The following is a 12,500-nucleotide window of genomic DNA, read 5'->3' as shown; positions in this document are numbered from 1 at the left end:
TGTGTGTGTAGATTTCCACTGGTCATTTGTTTACCAGATATATATGTGATTGATAGCAATAATGACCTTTTAATCTAGTCTCAGCAATAAGACAAATATCATCTACGATTTAAATTCATTCCAACGTAGAAGAAAAGCTCTAATAATTTTTGAGAAAATGGTGGTCATATTTTACTATAAAGACATCTCCATAATCTCGAAATTAATGACGAATCCGAGAAAGAAATTAAAACTTGAAGACGGGAGTTAAATGTTATATTCCTAATTAGCTGTGTCTTAGTGGAAGCGAAGGGACCTAATTAATGAAAAATAAGATGCTGAATTTTGCGCACATATAAACCGGAAGTTTTTGACAGAATATATAAAAAACTTTTTTACGGTGATAATCCTACATGTTTTCTTTCCTGTAAGAAGATATCTTCGACATATAATTTTATGTTCAGTCAAGTTTGTGGCCTTTTTGAATAACCCAAGAACTGAGTACTCTTAATAAAAAGATAATACCCATTATCGTAATTATTACTCTTATTATCATTCATAACATTGTTGTTTCAGCAAAACGATAAAACATATTACTACTTTTTAAAAGATCTACACTCAAACTATAAATAGAGCTAGGGTAAGTTAGTAACACTGTCTTAACTTCTATAAATAATATGGGAATCTCTAGCCTCACCGAGTGAATATCAATTTAAAAAAAATATCTATTCCAAAACTATACCTGATATTTTTGCTACAAGTTCTAATTTTGGAGGAATTCGATGTATTTTTGTTCAAAATAGAGGAGATGACGCCATCTATTGATAGGACGACGGCATTTTAATACGTGGGCGAGTAAGCATCTCAGATTTATCTTTTAAATTAAAGAATCAAATCAACTGGCGCATCTTGAGTACCGTTTTAATAGAATAACATTCCCTTCCATGTAAATATCTTAACTTAATATAATGTCAATGAGAAGTTTATAATCTCAAGCGAAGATCAATTCACCAACAATGAAAATTCCTTCGTCCAACTTACCGCCATGTAGATACTGGACTGCCAACAAAAAGTTGGCATTCACGTGTTGTCATTGGGACCTATAAAAAGATTCTGTTGGCACATGAAAGTATAAAAGACCAATATTCATTATTTATTATTTTAAGCTTGTTAAATTATGAATAAAGTGATACATTCTCGTGAATTATCTTCGTTTAAATCTGGCCAGTAGGCAATTCTGACAGCACCGGGTCTAAAGAGGGCAAACAATACCAACAAAAAAGACAAGAATTTCATCTTAACGCGGAGAATCAAAAACTATAAGAGAAAAACGTTTAATATTCATTATTTTTAGCATGTTAAATGATATAAAGTGGTACATTGACAGCGGATTCCTTCATTGAGAATCGAAGTGGTTAGCAATTTCAACTGCACCGTCTCTAAGGAACGAAAACAACTCGGTTCTTTTATAAACGTTTTACGTTAAATGAAAGTTTTTACTTGAACCAGAGAATGATTATATATTCTAAATATATTCTAGCTCGTTGAGATATATAATTAATTAAACAAGCGAGTAAATACATAAATATGTATATATTTAAATGAGAATAATTAAATGAGTTTATTTTAATAATAAACACAGCAGGCAGGACAAAGGATGCGATAGAAGAAGATGGATGCAAAGACGGGGGATACAATAGAGGACGGGGAATTCAATATAAGACGGGGAATGCAATAGAAGAAGGGAGATGCAATGGATGATGGGGACACATTAAAGACAAAAAATGCAATAGAAGACGGGGAATGCAATAGACTGGGGATGCAAAAGGAGATGGAAGATGCATTATACGTTGTACAGAAAACATGATTGCGCCGACGAAACCTCGGCGCAAGTTTTTTTTTTTTCCCTCTCTTTATCTAAGGATAAGGTGAACGAAAGAACGAACCAATCAGACGTAAAGGTGGGTTAACCCGATGCGCAAATGCGAAGAAACTGGACATATCAAAGTGGAATTCGTTTGATTATATAATTACTAATAGCTTCCTATTAATATCTTTCTACGCTTTCTATCTTCGATATCTGGAGATCGTCATGTCCCGTAAATTGAAATGTTATAAATGAATACAATGAACATAACAAATCATCATGATTAGTTTTAAATGGATTGTAGGGTAGAGATTTCTCTCTCCACAGACGCTTCAGCTCAGTGGTCTGGTTAAACCACTTCTATAATAATAATAATTCAAATTTCTATTTTATAATTGCGTACATAACATATAAGCAAAATTGCCTTCAGTTGTTGTTAACTATTCAAATTAGGTGTAATCATTCTCTATATATCACAGACCTCTGACAAATATTATTGAAAACGCATAGTTGTTTTTAAGAGTTCATGCATTAATCCATATTTGATATAGTAAGTTCTGAGACTAAAGTACAATAATCCCTTTGCAATAAAAAGATAGAAAAATCAACATCTATCAAATAATTTTTACGATTATTTTTTTATTTTTGGAAGGGAATAATTTTGTCGCAGCCAATTAATAGATTCTAGAGGAACATTACTTCTTAACGCTAACACAAAAATGTACATATGCAGTAGTTGATACATTTTTTAGCAATCCTTCGGTAAACCTTACTTGAGGCGATATACTTTTTTTATATTTTCATATTTAGTTTCCATGAAGAGGAAAACCCCATCAAGTTGGAGAGAAGTCTGATAATATTTAAACTTGATTTCAAAATAATATACAACTTACAGCGAATAGAACTATAATCCTTCCGCTTCAAAACGCAGCAACTTTCACGGCAAAAGAATGATCGATATAAAAATTCGGCTTAAAAATGAAGTGAGAGAGAAAAAGTCACGTGAGTTATTAAACGTTCCGTTGGGACTAAAATGTTTTCGGGAAATTATTTCTGAATGGAAAGGAATGGATGAAGAGCAGAAACTAAAAAAAAAAAACTTTCTGGAAAAGTTTATTCTTTTCCTTCATAAAAGGAGCTTAGTAGTTTTATTTATATTTCGTATAAATGCCAAATACAATGAATGTTGTAAAATTTCAGCATCACAGTTTATTGTATATTTCATTCGTATTTTTTTTTTATCGATGGTCATAGAATTCTAGATTAGTACAGAGTATAAATTCAACAAATTTAAGTCTTACGTTAAATTCTAAACTAATAAAAAGTATATAAATCTGCTTAAGTTCAAAGGAATTACTATTCATATCCTCATTATCATAGCACTTAATAACCAGGCGTACCAAACACAGGGAGACCTGGGGTAAAGGAAGATTGGTCGTAAAGTCCTTTTTAAAACGTTCACTGCTATCCAGTTTAAAATTTATTTGAAGCTTCTTAACATTGCATTATGGAAGTCGCACGAAGGCATTGTGGGAAATATTCACTACTTTAAAGTATTTCCAGCTCTTTCGTTTATGGGACTTTTAAAAAGATATTATTGCTTGGTATCTTCCTCATTTAAAACCAGAAAAGGATTTATATTCATTAATTTAGGATATAATAACAGGATGCCAGAAAACTTCCAATCATTCATTCATTCATTAGGATATAATAAAAGTAGCTTTACCTAAGTTTTCGGCAGATGAAATGATAATTATGGTCGTTAATCTGTTCATGTTCTCTTATCTAAAATGTCTATTTTCCATCCATATTTACACTAACTATCAATGCCTTGTAGTTTAATATCAACCTTCAACGGCACTAAGTCCAATTTTAACGCAAGAATTTCAAAGTGGATATGGTAGACTTTTGGTCGAATGCATCTGATCTGAAGGGTAGCTTTTAAAAAATAAGAATGACTCATATCACTTTGCACGCACGACTGCATCCGAAGTTTCCTCTCCCTTCAAATTGAACACAATTTCGAAAATTCTCGGGAAGCCAAGTGCTTTGCCAATGGCCCTTGAATGCTTTTGGCTCCTGCAATTTCACTAAATTTGAAAAGGGTAGTTCGGGTGGAATGGGAGTCCAGACGAGAAATGTCAGGTCTAGAACACGGAATATTTCAATTTCATTATTTACTCTGAAGAGATTAAGAGTCTAGAAATACCAGATGCCAATCATCTTTTACTGATTCATATATTTTCTTGTGGTCTATCGATAAACAGTGACGGACAAAGATAACAGCGTCTTTAGGAATCCCTTCTTTTAAAACTTTATTTCTATATGTATATTATCGAGTATACAGGATAAGGACAATGCAATATAAAACACACAGAGAAGATGAATTGAAAGTCTAGGCAGTTTAGTGGTAAACCTGTATATATATATTTTCTTGTTCAAAAACGTTATAAAAGATTTTCCTTGTGTCCAGCAAGGCAAACCTGACCTGGCTCTTTGATGGAATATGATGAACGAAAAATAAATAATTATATAAATTTATATAATACATTTTTAAAATACAGCGTGTTTTCCAACATAAAAGACAGCAGGCAAGCAAAGTTCTGAGGTATTCATAGTCAAAATTCCAGAAGTATGGATTGCGTGTTGATAGGCCGGTTTTCTCTTTTCGAGATCCATACGGGTTTTTTTTTCTTCCACTATTACAAATATTAGAAAAGTAATGTTAAAATGTGAATGCAAATCAGCGTTTGCTTTCCCAATTTTTTTTTTTTTTTTTTTTTTTTTTGGAGAAACAAAGATAATCCAAGTCTAGATAGTAACGTAGAAATCCATGAATAGGATTTTCTTTTTGTTCATATGCAAATGACACGGCAAGTCCAGGCTACTATTTCTCATAAGATGAATTGAGCTGCCATCACTACAAAAGAGGAGTACAGTGGGAGGCCAAACGAACCTACGATCTAAGGCATTACAAATGAAACGCAATGGATAGAGACGAAAGGGATTAGCATGTATTATGAGGAGAATGGCCAGATTATCATATCATTAAAATGCGATCTTAGACTGAAGTAGGTCCCATGGTTCTCGAGATATCCTTTGATGATTATGGAAATCTCAAAGAGAGCACGGAGAATTAGCATACATTTCATAAAGACAATACTACAGCGGTGTTATCTCTCATTCCTAGGATTTAGTTATTTTTTCCTTTATCATGAAGACAAAAGTAATTTATCAGTTACAAACTCTTCTTGAAAATCTTGAATTTAAATAAGACTTTAGTCTTCGTTTAATAAAAAGCATGGCAGGCAGTTTTAACGTAGGTAAAATTACAATTTGCTAAATGGTGTAGAGGAAAGGGCACCTTTCATTACTGTAAAACCCTCGGCTATAGTGGCGATGATAATTTGTTAGAGAGATTTTCCGTTACATGTAAATATATATATATATATATATATATATATATATAATATATATGTGTGTGTATGTATATATATATACATATATATATATATATATATATATATATATATATATATATATATATATATATACATATATATATATATATATATATATATATATATATATATATATATATATATATATATATATATATATACACTACGAGTACTATTTCCTCTTATATTATTAATACCTCTCACGTAATAGTTACAGGGAGATCATCTTGCGGCACGGAAGGAATTAATGATGTATAAGATAATGCAAGTCAAGGTGAACTGACAAGGACACTTATCTAAATAACAAATTCTATATATAAAACAATCATGGGATATTATGATACTAAACTTGAGTTATGAAACTTTTAATACAACTTAATACATGATAATGCACATACATGACTAGAAAATAAATAAATGTATACAAAGGTGAAATGAGATATTAACCTCGTCCAATAATAAACTAAGAACTAGAAAAGAAATCTCACCGTATGTAAGGCGAATGTACTAGCATCTACCCCAGTAAATTATGAATTTCCTAAATTTCTACCGTTTGAAATCTTTCCCATTTCAAGATTGTTGTTGACCATCAATAACATTGCATGAATCAATGAATCAGAAATGGAGACTATCCTAAAACAATAATGATTAATTATGAATTAATCAATCGTTTTTTTTAACATGCTGACAAGATATAACGCAAAAAATATAAAAGATATGAATAACAAAATCATATAATAATATAGAAGCATAACATGAGGAACGGGATTGTATCATAATTTTTTTCTTGTTGAAAGTCCTACATCACAGAGAACTTTGGAACGATTTAATTTTTTTTCTACTGCTAAAATTGGCGTCACAATAGCTTTGGAACGAGGATGAAGGAATACGTACAAATGCAGTGAAACAGCGCACCCATTACAGGGAGAAAATCAGGTTCTCTTGCATTAACAGAGAGAAAAGGTGCGAAAAACACCCAAAAACCACATCGTTTGTCACGTTTGTCATGTTGTTTTGCATGCGTAAAATTGGTCATAAAAGTTCTGGCGTGTATTGTAGTACAGTCTCATAAATTTACACACACACACACACATACACACACACACACACACACACATATATATATATATATATATATATATATATATATAATATATATATATGTATATGTGTGTCGTGTGTGTGTGTGTGTGTGTGTGTGTGTGTGTGTGTGTGTGACTTTGTAACCTTATGAGACTGGACTATAATACACGCCAGAACTTTTATGCAGAAGGAAAAGGAGGTCTGATCGCCTTAACTCTAAAGAGTTCTCTAGCAAGCTAATTATGATGGAGCAAAAGAGTAAATATAAGACGGTGTTTTAGAGCATCAAAAACAACGATTAAAGGGGTCTATAATAATTTTCAAGCATGCAGAATTACATTTCAAATAAATCTACATGTGTGAACCAGCTGTCTTGGATTCAACTCGGGTACTGGATAACTCAAGTAGAGGCATAGGGCATAGGAAGGATTATCGTGATGTTTCAGATTCTCTTAAATCGCGTTCGTGCAGCTTGTTCAGAATACAGTCAGGAATGTATGCGCTTTTTATCTTAGGATCTGCATCAAGACATCTGACAATGGGAAATAATATCAATTCCTGTCAGTTATATTTGCTGACATGCATATCTGCAGTCATAGAAAAAAGCTTTTTTACAGGTATCGCAAACCAGTCAGCAGTGGTAGCAGAAACTTAAGTAAGGATTTTACTCAGATTTACTATTTCAGAGGAAACTTAATCGGTTAAGTAGAGAGACAGTATATCCTTCTTGGATGATATACGCATTTGCCGTAATGAATATTCCAATTATATCTGACCAAAAGGGAAGATGCCAAAGAGGCAGTATTAACAGTTTGAATATTTTATTTACTTTTATTGAGAGTAACTATTGTCCAAAGATCATACGGGAAATCCATAAAATTGGAGAGTTGCCACTGAATTATTCTTTGTTTTAAGTTATCTTTCTTTAACTGTGGATAATCAAAGTCAACGATTCCAATATATTTCGTTTACAGGAAAAACAAATACCATCAATTAACGATAACAAAGTATAGTGTTTGAATTTGTTTAAAGAAAATCTCCCCCTCGAGAAAATGACTTCCAGCAAAAGCAGTTTTTATATTCATTCACTATTATATTGACACATCAAAGAATATGTTTATTGTTTAAGTTTCTGTGTTACGTTTTGAAAACGTGCGTGTCTGTGTGTGTGTGTGTGTGAGTGTGTTAGAGTAAGCATACATAGTATAGGTATGTGTGTATGTACGTAATTGTGTATGTAAATGTTGCACCCATACCTCCGTTCCCTTCTACATGAAAGTTTAAGCGTGTATCCTAATCCACTGTCTGAATAAAGTTAGTTTAATTAAACTAGAAGCAATACCCTTCTCTCTCGGTGATGCAACTGAACATTATGGCTGTGTGTCAATACGTTACTTACCATCGGAATGGATATCGCAGGTAGACGTCAGCGAAAAAAACATTTGGGAAATTCGTTACTTGAGTCGGTGCACTTCATTCAGAAAAATGTAATATTGATTCAGGAGCTGAAATATTTCATGTTTTCCTTCATAGCTCCATACATGCGGTGACATCATTTTCATTAGTATTATCTGGTCACTGTTTCTAAGAAATATTCAGTGGTATGGAAACAGGACGGCAATCCTTTGTCAAGATATTTTACCTGTCAGTCTGCTGGTAGGTTAAGGTAACCGCTAATTAAGTCTGTCTAGAAATTAATGCCCTAATGATATTCTCCCTCCATTTAAATTTTTTTTATCTATTTATTATTTTTTTCTAATAAGTGACATCTCTTCTCTCTGTATTTCCCTTTACATTCTCTTACTTCCTATTGATTTATAGGTTTTAAGCATAATGCCAAGCACTGGGGCAACTAAGGCCATTCAGCGCTGAAACGGAAATTGACAGTGAGAAGGTTTGAAAGGTGTGACGGTAGGAAAGCCTCGCAGTCGCACTATGAATCAATTGTTAAGAAAGGGTGGAAAGTAAGATGGAAGAAAAATAGTATGAAAGGAGGTACAGTAAAAGGGATGAAAGTATTTGCAGCTAAGGGTCAAAGGGACGCTGCAAAGAACCTTTAGTAATGGCTACATTGCACTGCCTGAGGTGCATTGACTGCACTAACCCCCTACGGAGCTTCCTATTGAGCACCATATTCTTTGGATGCTTAAATTTCAAGTCAATGGCCCCTGTGGGTTTGTTCCATATGAAAAGGTTTCATCTTCTGAATAATAATAATAATAATAATAATAATAATAATAATAATAATAATAATAATAATAATAATAATAATAACTCTGACAATCTGACGCCCTGAGAGCCAAGACAAATTAGTAGCCACCCAATAAATTTTTCACCCAGTCCAAATATATTCCAAATTTTGCGAGATATTCTGCCGAACAGTAGGTGACTATTACCCTCGTTATAGCTATACAATCGTAGATTCTACTGCTGCACCGAATAAAGGTGAGATAAATAAAAAATTCAGTAATTACTTAATGTTGCATTTATGACAAGTGATGTGGGCATTATAAAAGATCGAAACTCAGAAAAAGTATAAAATGATGTTAAACAAAAATTAACCGGATATAATGAGGAAAATAATTCAGTTAAGCACTTGTCAGTCCTATAATTTTCTTAGCTATCAAAATAACGAAAACCACTAAATAAATGATCAGTTTTGTTTTTATTAAAAAAAAAACTGTTATAAACAAAAGGTAATCAGCGTACTCTCATTAATGTTTGTGTAACTAATAAACTTTATTTATTTATTTGAGTAGCCCTATGATGCTAAGTCAGTCTATAATAAAAGCAAACAACGTCTATTGCTCACACACATTATCTTAGTGATAATGATGTCACTATCAACATGGTATCCCAAAAACATCTTTCAATGGGCCATCGATTCTACATAACATCAAAATGTTTGGACTTCTCATCTTACCAGAAACGTATGTTGGTCCTGCCACAGTCCCCTTCCCGCCCCCATTCCCCCCCCCCCCCCCTTCTCTCTCTCTCTCTCTCTCTCTCTCTCTCTCTCTCTCTCTCTCTCTCTCTCTCCCTACCCCCCAAATAACTGGTAGTGATCAGTGCGATATATTTTCATATTTGCTTTGTCCTCAACGGATAACAAACATTAGGTTTCACCAATTATCAGGAAGGCTTTCTATCTGACGAATATTGACGTAATTAACTGTTATTCGCCTCTCAAGATTTTACATTTTGGAAAAGTGGTCTGCTCCCCTACTGACAATACGTACCTTATAAATACTGTTATTTAGTACCTTATAATACTGTTATTGTGTACCTTATAATACTGTTATTTAGTACCTTATAATACTGTAAAAAAAAACTTAATCTGCTGTTGTTACTTGACAAGAAAATAATGATGAACGTAACCTCGTTAAAAAGTATTGGAGTCGTTAAACACATATTGCATCATAATGAGAAAAAACTAATGTAATCACGCGATACCGTAAAGAGGCTTAGGAATAAAAATCCAAAACCCTATTCTAAAAAAAATTATAAAAATCCTACAAAGTCTCTCATCAAAGCTGATAGCCTAGACGTTAAGTTAATTACCGATCGGCTGTAAGATTTCGATAGAGATTACATTACGGGAATGTTCAGAAACTAAAAAAACTTTGACTGCTTGCGAAGAGGAGCCGACGAGATCGAAATAAAATGAGGCATTTTAGCTCAGTTCCTGGCGCTTTCCTCCTGTTACCGTAACTTGCAACAATTCAATTGACAAGATCTTTTCGCAATAGTTTTCTGAGTTGAAGAAATCATTGGAAATTCAATCGACAGTGCTTTGAAACGTGAAACTATACCGGTGACTCTCAAATAGAAAGTTGTGGGGAGAAAGTTTTTTGTTTTTGCTACTTGAAAATCAGTCTCCTAAACCTTTGGACCTTCAATTTTCTTTCCCTTTTTTTAGGGTTGGTAGGAGTCAGTGAAACCATTCTACCTCTGTCATTATTATCTGAATCCTGTGGGCCGAAGTTCGATTCTCGGCTCGACCAACGAGGAACCAGAGGAATTTATTTCTGGTGATAGAAATTCATTTCTCGATATAAAGTGGTTCGGATCCCACAATAAGCTGTAGGTCCCGTTGCTAGGTAACCAATTGGTTCCTAGCCACGTAAAAATATCTAATCCTTCGGGCTAGCCCTGGGAGAGCTGTCAATCAGCTCAATGGTTCGGTTAAACGAAGATATACTTAAGTTTTTAACCAGAGATGACTTAGAATACTTCACTTTAAGGAAGGACAGCTTTTAAGCGACCTCAGCATCAAAACTTCAACTTCAGCATTACCAATATATGTGAGAAAACGAGAATGATAATTATGTACATTTTCACTGCGTAACTATTAACATCACATAGTATCTTTACAGAGTAACAATTATATAATCATTTTATTGCTTTCTAATGACATACAAATACTGTAAATGTGCTTTTTAGTTTCATATATAAAAATACAAGCCTTATCAAATTTGTAAAAAGAACAACAGGTGGAGTAAAATATTATATTTAATTAGATAAAAGTGTAAAATGAAAAAGAGAGCGAAGTTTTGTTAATTATTTGATTTTTGCAACCACCCAGCATGCTAATGGCTCGAAATTTTAGTAGTAGGACTAATTTGATCTACTACGCATCTAAAAGATATTTTGACCAGCAGATAAATCATAGTATCATGGTTCTTAACTGAAAATGTGCTGCCTTCAAGAGGGCTTACTTTACAACAGAAAATATACCTGTTGGTTAATCTATTATCATTTACAAAAGAAAGACATAGACTTTATCGTAAAATAATAGACATACATAAAAACATCTTGAATGTTATTTGAAATTAGAAATTCCTTTCAAGTCGGTATAAGGAAAATGTTGCCTTTTAAGAATCGTTACTGCATGTGGGAATAATTAATGAAATATTATCAGTCATTTTACAATAATTTAATGTAAATACTTTATTCGCTATATCCCTAAAAACAAACGATATGTGTGATAATATGTAAAGAATTTTAATCTCGGGAACTTCAAAGTATATGAGTTTTATTTCAAAAGAAACAATTCATTTTTATCTCAAAAGAAACAATTCATTGCATTAAACAGTGAGATATGATAGGAATTGTAAGGCTGGAAACATTAAAAATCAATAATGTTCTTGAGACTGTCATTATCTTACATGTCACTAGTTTACTACATAAAGCAGCATTTGTTTGCGAGTTCAATAGGGTATATGTTATCCCTCGTATTAGCCATTATAAGAGATATGTTATCCTTCCTATTAGCCATAATATAATTTATGTTATCGTTCGTATCAGCTATAAGGGAGATGTTATCCTTCGTATTGGCCATAATAAGGGAGATGTTATTGTTCGTATTATCCATGATAAAGAAGATGTTATTGTTCGCATTAACCATGATAAGGGTGATGTTATCCTTCATATTAGCCATAATAAGGGAGATGTTATCCCTCGTATTAGCTGTAATAAGGGAGATGTTATCCTTCGTATTAGCCATAATAAGGGAGATGTTATCGTTCAATATTAGCCATAATAAGGACGATATTATCCTTCGTATTAGCCATAATAAGGGAGATGTTATCATTCGTATTAGCCATAATAAGAGATGTTATCGTTCGTATTAGCCATAAGGGAGATGTTATTGTTCGTATTAGCCATAATGAGGGAGATGTTATCCTTCGTATTAGCCATAATATGAAAGATAATATCATTTGTATCAGCTATAAAGAATATGTTATCGTTCTTATTAGCCATAAGGGAGATGTTATCATTCGTATTAGCCATAATAAGGGAGATGTTATCGTTGATATTAGCCATAAGGGAATGTCATTCTTCGGATTATTCATAATAAGCGAGATGTCATTGTTCGTATTAGCTATACTGAGGGAGATGTTATCCTTCGTATTAGCCATAATAAGGAAGTAGTTATCCTTCGTATCGGCCATAGTAAGAGAGATGTTATCCTTCGTATTATTCGTAATAAGGGAATGTTATCCTACGTATTATCCATAATAAGGGAGATATTATAAGGGAGACGTTATACTCCGTATTATCCATAATAAGGGAGATTCTATCATTCGTATTAGCCATAATAAGAGATG

Source organism: Macrobrachium nipponense, chromosome 31, assembly GCF_015104395.2.
Source record: "Macrobrachium nipponense isolate FS-2020 chromosome 31, ASM1510439v2, whole genome shotgun sequence".
In the NCBI taxonomy this organism is placed as follows: Eukaryota; Metazoa; Arthropoda; class Malacostraca; order Decapoda; family Palaemonidae; genus Macrobrachium; species Macrobrachium nipponense.
This window is presented reverse-complemented; position numbering follows the sequence as displayed.